At 42.5% G+C, this 7,410-nt stretch overlaps 1 pseudogene; it reads right to left on the reverse strand.

The window, feature by feature from the left end:
* Positions 1-2,675: 2,675 nt before the first annotated feature.
* LOC140420221 (von Hippel-Lindau disease tumor suppressor pseudogene) lies at positions 2,676-5,053 on the reverse strand (annotated as a pseudogene).
* Between the last annotated feature and the right edge of the window lie 2,357 nt (positions 5,054-7,410).

Genomic DNA, 7,410 nt, shown 5'->3' on the forward strand with positions numbered 1-7,410 from the left:
CTTTCCGGAAGGAGTTTGAATCTGCTAGTTGAGACTGGATCAGAATCTCTGGGAAAGGACCAGTCCCATTCAAGAGAGAATGCAGTGTGCTTCGCCACACCCTAGAAAAGGGGTTTGGTTTCTTGGTTTTTGTTATTGAATTGGAACAGTTAAGGGGGAATTCATTAAGTGTTATATACATAGATTACTGTAGCTGTGTGGTGTCTTTATGCTTGTAATTGTTAAAAATTCTTGTTGTGTTAATAGATATATATGTGTTAACTACAGTCCTAGAATAAAACTTTTTTTGATTAAATTGTCTTGGAAGTCTGAAGAATCACACCTGCAGTGAAGGCTTTTGTGCTCATCCTAGCCAAATTCAACATAAAGTTTATAAGTCAGGTGAACTCCATAATACACTTTGGAATTTCTAGGCCCTGGCCCTATTTAGGGTTAAGCTACCGTGCAAGAGGGTTTGCACGGCTCCCAACTCCTCAGTGTCATTGGCTGTCACAATGGCCTTTCCCATAGTACCTTGGCGGTATCTGCCACAGGTTTCGGTGTGCCCCTCAGCACACAGTCCTGGACCTTGGCATGTGCAAGTCTGAAATACCCAGTCGAGGACACTTGCTTGCACTGGAAAACCAATAAGCTTCAGGCGAATCAAAGCGTGTCTTTCACCGAGTTGATGATTCCTCAGCAACGGTTGATGTGTGTCTCGGTGTGCGTCCCGAGACATTGAACTTAGGAAACTGGCCATAAAAAGTGAATGTCAGACAAAATTGTCGGAGGTAAAGAGAAAAGTGCAGTGCAGTCTGAGGATAGTGATGAGGATAATGAGAAAGGGCAAGAGCTTAGTAGTCGAAGGCATGGTGCGGATCTATTTAAATATGTCCACACAATGCCAACTGAAATGGCCACAGGACATGTGGGTATTACCAATTCAAACAAAGTTGGTAGGTAGAGCTAGTGAAGTGTTTGCAGCACTATCAGAGGAGGTATCTGGGATGTATGAGGAGGTGAAAAAAATCCATCTTAGGTGTATATGATCTAGTGCCTGAAGCTACAGACAAAGGTTTATAAATTAAGGAAAGAACCTGGGCAAACATACATAGAGTTGAAAGGATCAAACAGAGTAATTTTGATAGGTGGATAAGGACTTTGAAAATAGACCAAACATATGTAGCGCTGACAGAAATGATCACTTTGGAGGGGTTTAAAAATTCAATTCCCGATGTAGTGAGAACTCATGTGGAAGAGCAGAGGGTTAAAACTGCGAGATTAGCAGCAGAAATGGCTGATAATTATGAATTAGTTCATAAATCAAAGTTTAGTTTCCGATATCAGCTTCAGCCTGTGAGGAATAGAAACTTTGGAAAAGAGAAATACTCAGGTGGTAAAGGTAAAGGAGATCTAATGGGAGATAATAAGGATAGTGTACCTCAGATTAAAAAAGAAATCCAGGAGGGTGGGAGAGAAATGTAAAGTTTCGGATGCGTTCACTGTATTAATCTAGGCCATGTAAAGTCACAGTAATGGTGGTTTTAGAAAACCCTGGGAAGGTCGATGTGGTAAAACAGGATAGGCCAGTGGGGTTTGTTAAAGTGGTAAAGGAAAGCCCAAATGAAGCAAAGGAGGTGCTAAAGAATATAAGGTTGATCAAGAGGTGATTGATAAGAAGGTGCCAGATCTCTTTAAAGAATTTGCTTGTGTGGGTAAACGTTACTCATGTGTACCAGGAGGAGTAGGTAAACAAGTCCAAATTTTAACAGATACGGAAGCTAGTCAATCTTTAATGGCAAGAGATGAGGAGTCATGTAGTTTTGGAGGAATATTGCCAGAGAAGGTAATATGTGAAATTCAGAGTGAGAAGTGTAGTGTCCCGTTGTATAAGGTGAGGTTGGAGAATCCAGTGAAGAGTGGTGAAGTGATAGTAGGAGTAATAGAGGAACTCTCTTGTCCAGGAATACAGTTTATCTTGGGTAATGATACAGCTGGATTGCAGGTGGGAGTTATGCCTACTGTGGTTGATAAGGCAGTGCAAAATCAAACAACTGAATTGTTGAAAGACGAATATCCTGGGATTGTTCCTGATTGTGTAGTAACAAGGTCGCAAAGTCACAGGTAAAGACAAGAGGAGAAATCAAAGAATGAAGATAAAGTTAAAGTTCAATGATCAGAAACGATTTTGATCAGATGATTTGAAAAGAACAAGAACAGATGGAGTATGTGGTGGATATTCTGAGTTCAGGAAAGTTGGCAGAGATACAACAGAAAGATGTAGAAATAAAATCGATGTATCAGAAAGCATACACTCAAGTGGAATCTGAGTGTATACCAGAATGTTATTACCTTAAAAATGACGTCTTAATGAGAAAATGCAGGCGGATGGAAAGTGGACAGAAGTTCATCAAGTGATATTGCCGGTAGGTTATTGACAGGAGATGTTGTGAGTAGCACATGAGGTACCAGTGGGAGGTCATTTGGGAGTAAGGAAAACTCAAGCTAAAATACAGAAACACTTTTATTGGCCTGGACTACATATAGGTAAATTATGTCGATCATGTCACACATATCAAGTGATAGGGAAACCTGAAGCACCCTTCATACCCATTCCAGAATTTGAGGAACCTTTTACAAGGGTCTTAATTGATTGCGTAGGACCGCTTCCTAAACTAAAAGTGGGAATCAATATCTTTTTTTTTTGTGAATAACATACATTGAATAACATATAAAAGATATACAAGGATTCAATGTACAGATATAACAGGTGCAGTTATCTATAAATAGATAGAATTAAATGGTGCCATCGGTCTGCCAGTACTTCATGGCAAGGCTTGTGTTATGAAGATGGTGGTTCCATTTTTGTTAGGCTCAGTAAGTCTGGAGTTAGTAATGACCTCAGTGCCACAGATCTAGCATCCATGATTGAATATCTTGCTAAAACACTATCTGGCCTCACATTTGAAGAATAGCTATTTATTGCCAAAGTACTGGTGGGGCAAGATGTGTCACAACATGGCAAATAAACCTCATCGAGCCACAAAGCATAAGGTGGGAAGTGATCCTGAACCAGGATCAATGCTGGGGCCACATTTGTCCTCAATCTGCAGAACCAGCTTGAACATGAACCAGAAATACCATTTCAAAATTGGCAGAGGACGCCAAGTTGTGTATGTGGGCGGAGGAATGGCGCTGAATAGAAAAAGACTAACAAAATATGAAAATAGAAGTTGCCATTGTCCCCCGAAGACCATTGGCTGCTCTCACCTTTTTGAGAGAGAGCCGACTGGTGATGGTGTAACACCTCAGGCAAGGGGCAAGGTTGAGAAGGTGGGATCTTCACAAATAACCTCAACCGAGGCAGCACGGTGGCACAGTGGTTAGCACTGCTGCCTCACTGTGCTGAGGTCCCGGCTTCGATCCCAGCCCCAGATCACTCTCTGGGAGTTTGCACATTCTCCGAGTGTTTGCGTGGGTCTCACCCCCACAACCTAAAGATGTGCAGGGCCACACTAAAATTGCCGCTTAATTGGGGGAAAATAATTGGATACTCTAAATTTATATTAAAAAAGAATAAACTCAGCCGGCACGAGAATTGAACCCACGCAGTTGGCGTTGCTCCGCATCACGAACCAGCTGTCCAGCCAACTGAGTTAACCAACCCCCTTCAGTAGACATTAACAAACTCCAGATTGGGTGTCTAATTGGCAGATTAACTTCAATATATAGTTAAATGTGAGGAAAATAAGGAGGCCACACATTCCTTGGAAAATAAGCGTTTGAATGGAGGTAAAGGTACACAAATCACTAAAAGTAGTGATGCAGGTTAACAGCCATTTTATAAATAGCACTGGGGTTCACTTCTAGACGGTAATAATTGAGGAGTTATATCAAACCTGTATAAAACATGGTTAGACTACACTTGGGTGTAATTCCCAGGGAAAGCAGAACTAGAGTTATGAACACAAGTTTGTCACCAGACTGCTCATCCAGTACAATCTCCTTCATGTGGAATGGATCTTACACACACCCCCACTAGTCACCCCAGCATCATCTGCTGACTCTGCTCCCCTCCCTCTAGCTCACTGGTAACCAGGATCAACTGCAGCACCCAATGTTGAGATTAGCAAACCAAGCACACAAAGTCTGGGATCTTGATGTCCAGTAACACACTAAGTGCTGTATTCACTTGCAGAACTATGACGGGAGACGAGGAGGGGGATCATTACAGCACTTTGTGATTTGAAAAAAGTAATTGTTTGGTCCAAGGAAGAAAAAGATGGAGAAAAATTATAAATTTACAGCACAATATATGTCGAATCATTTAGATGATTGGAACAAAGTCTTGTTCACAGCTTTACACTGTGCAGTCACTGTTCATTCACCACATTTAAAACTGATGTGGTCCATCCTGCTCCTGCATATAGATGGGGCACTTTCAGCGTGGCTTTATACAATTTACAAGTCTCGATCTGGGGTGCCGGGGAGGGAGATGGAAGGGCAAAGAAAATGGAGGTAGCGCGAGGGAACTCCAGGTTAGTCGTCTTCAAAGGTCTCCTCAGTCTCAGCCAGCTGCTGCTGAAGTCGTTGAAGATCTTTCAGGACCCGTGGCCGATTCTCCAGGTCATCGTAAAGCGATCCAACAATTTCCAGGTTTCTGTAATCCTCTCGCTTCACGAGGCTCCGCACCACTTGCAGGCACCTCTCCTTTAGTGTGTAAACTGGTATGGTGATGTTAACCATGATGTATCGAGGTTGTCCAGCTTCATTAACCTGCCCAGGAGGCGGCACAAAGACTTCATATCCATTGACAAGAAGTTGGTCATCAGAAATCGCATCACGGAACATCCAGGGGTGACCCAGGAATGTGTTCATCCTGCGGTCACTGTGTGCCTCCATCTTGGCGTACGGGACGGGTTCCCCGCGATAGTTGATCCAAACGGGCCGGACACTGCGGCCTGTGCAATTATAGAAGGTGACGAACGATTGGTGGCGGCTGTGGTAGGCGCGGAGCCGTCCCAGGCCCAGGCTCTCGGCCTCGGCCTCCACATTCTCCGGCATGGCTGCACTTCACTCCCTGCGCCACTCAAACCGCATTCGGAATCAATATCTTTTGACTACAATGGATATGTCTACTCGGTTTCCAGAGGCCATTCCATGACACAATATTACAGCTAAAAGGATTGTGGAGGAATTACTTAAATCTTTTTCTAGATATGGACTACCCACAGAAATACAATCGGATAAAGGATCAAATGTTACCTTGAAGGTATTCAAGGAGGTTATGTAGGAATAAAACAATTTAAATCAACCGCGTACCATCCAGAATTGCAGGGAGCATTAGAACGGTGGCGTCAGATGTTAAAGAGAATGTTGATGGCTTATTGTCAAGATTATCCAGAGGATTGGGATAAAGGAATTCCATTCGTACTGTTTGCAATTAGGGATGCACTAAATGAGTCATCCAAATTCAGTCCTTTTGAACTAATTTTTCGTCATGAGGTAAGTGGACCACTTAAATTGATTAAGGAGTAATTGGTGAGTTAGCAGTCTGAAACTACACTATTCGTTTACATGACAAATTTTAGGGAACGGTTAAATAGTACAAGTAAATTGGCTGCACAGCATGTGATGAAACAGGAAGCGGATAAGAAAGCCAAAGTTTGTAGTTTTGCTCATGGATATAAAGATTTAGTGTTGTTAGCAGTGATAGGTGAACCTTTAAAAGCAAGTCTTTGTGGACTTCGTCAGATTCAAAGGAAATTGAGTGAGGTGAATTGTTTGGTAAGAACGCCAGATAGAAGGAAAACTCGCCGAGTGTGCCATGTGAATATGCTTAAAAGGTATTTTGAAAGGGAAGGAGAGCAAAAGGAGGAGGTTTTAGAGATTGTAACTCAAAGTGAAGAACCAAATCAAGATGACACTGAATTTAACATTCCTCAAATTAAATTGGATAACGAGGATGTTCTTAAAAAATGGGATAAATTATTGAGTTTCCTGCCAGATTAAAAACGAACTGACCTGAAAGAGTTATTAATATCACATGGGAAAGTTTGTGGAAATAAATTGGGAAGTACTAAAATGTCTATGCATGATGTAGATTGGGGGTGGGGGGTGGGGATGCTGTTCCAATCAAACAACATCCATATGGACTTAACTCTTTAAAACTGACAGGATAAAAAAGAAATTAAAAGTAGGCTTGAAAATGGCATAATTGAAGTGGGTTGCAGCAAGTGGCGCTGACCCATAGTGATGGTTCTGAAACCGGATGGTACCCAACGATTGTGAACGATGGTACCCAATTCTTTGAAGCTGATGGTTTATTTGTTTGGGGGGGGGGTGGAGGGAGATGTCATGTGAGTGTCCCTTTAAGAAAGGATTTTGTCTTATCACATGGCTTCAGTGATGTCATTTTGTGGGTGGAGTTGGGCTTTGGATGTGAGGTGTTTGAGTATCAATTTCAGTTGGACTGTTTTCGACAACAGGAGGAAGAAGTGTTTTCCCCCCAAATTTCAATGTTTTCATTTTAAAAGCTCTTCCAGTACGGACAGTTTGGGGAACACGGTAGCGCAAGTGGTTAGCACTGCGGCTTCACAGCGCCAGGGTCCCATGTTCGATCCCCTGCTGGGTCACTGTCCGTGCGGAGTCTGCACGGTCTCCCCGTGTCTGCGTGGGTTTTCTCTGGGTGCACTGGTTTCCTCCCACAGTCCAAAGACGTGCAGGTTAGGTGGATTGGCCATGATAAATTTCCCTTAGTGCCAAAAAGGTTAGGAGGGATTATTGGCTTATGGGGATAGGGTGGCAGTGAGGGCTTAAAGTGGGTCAGTGCAGACTGAATGTGCTGAATGGCCTCCTTCTGCACTGTGTATTCGATGTTCTATGTTCAGTAAAACACATTGGATGTGGCTAACTGCCTTGATAACTTGAAATATATAGTTTGCTTTCCGGAAGGAGTTTGAATCTGCTAGTTGAGACTGGATCAGAATCTCAGGGAAAGGACCAGTCCCATTCAAGAGAGAATGCAGTGTGCTGGTCCACACCCTTGAAAAGGGGTTTGGTTTCTTGGATTTTGTTATTGAATTGGAACAGTTAAGGGGGAATTCATTAAGTGTTACGTACTTAGATTACTGAAGCTGTGTGGTGTCTTTATGTTTGTAATTGTTTAAATTTCTTTCTGTGTTTATAGATATATATGTGTTAACTACAGTCCTAGAATAAACCTTGTTTTGATTCAATTGTCTTGGAAGTCTGAAGAATCACACCTGCAGTGAAAGCGTTTGTGCTCATCCTAGCCGATTTCAACATAAAGGGTATAGGTCAGGTGAACTCCATAATACACTTTGGAATTTCTAGGCCCTGGCCCAAATCAAAATATTTAGGGTTAAGCTACCGTGCAAGAGGGTTTACACGGCTCCCAACTCCTCAGTG

The sequence above is a fragment of the Scyliorhinus torazame genome, chromosome 1 (genome assembly GCF_047496885.1).
Source record: "Scyliorhinus torazame isolate Kashiwa2021f chromosome 1, sScyTor2.1, whole genome shotgun sequence".
In the NCBI taxonomy this organism is placed as follows: Eukaryota; Metazoa; Chordata; class Chondrichthyes; order Carcharhiniformes; family Scyliorhinidae; genus Scyliorhinus; species Scyliorhinus torazame.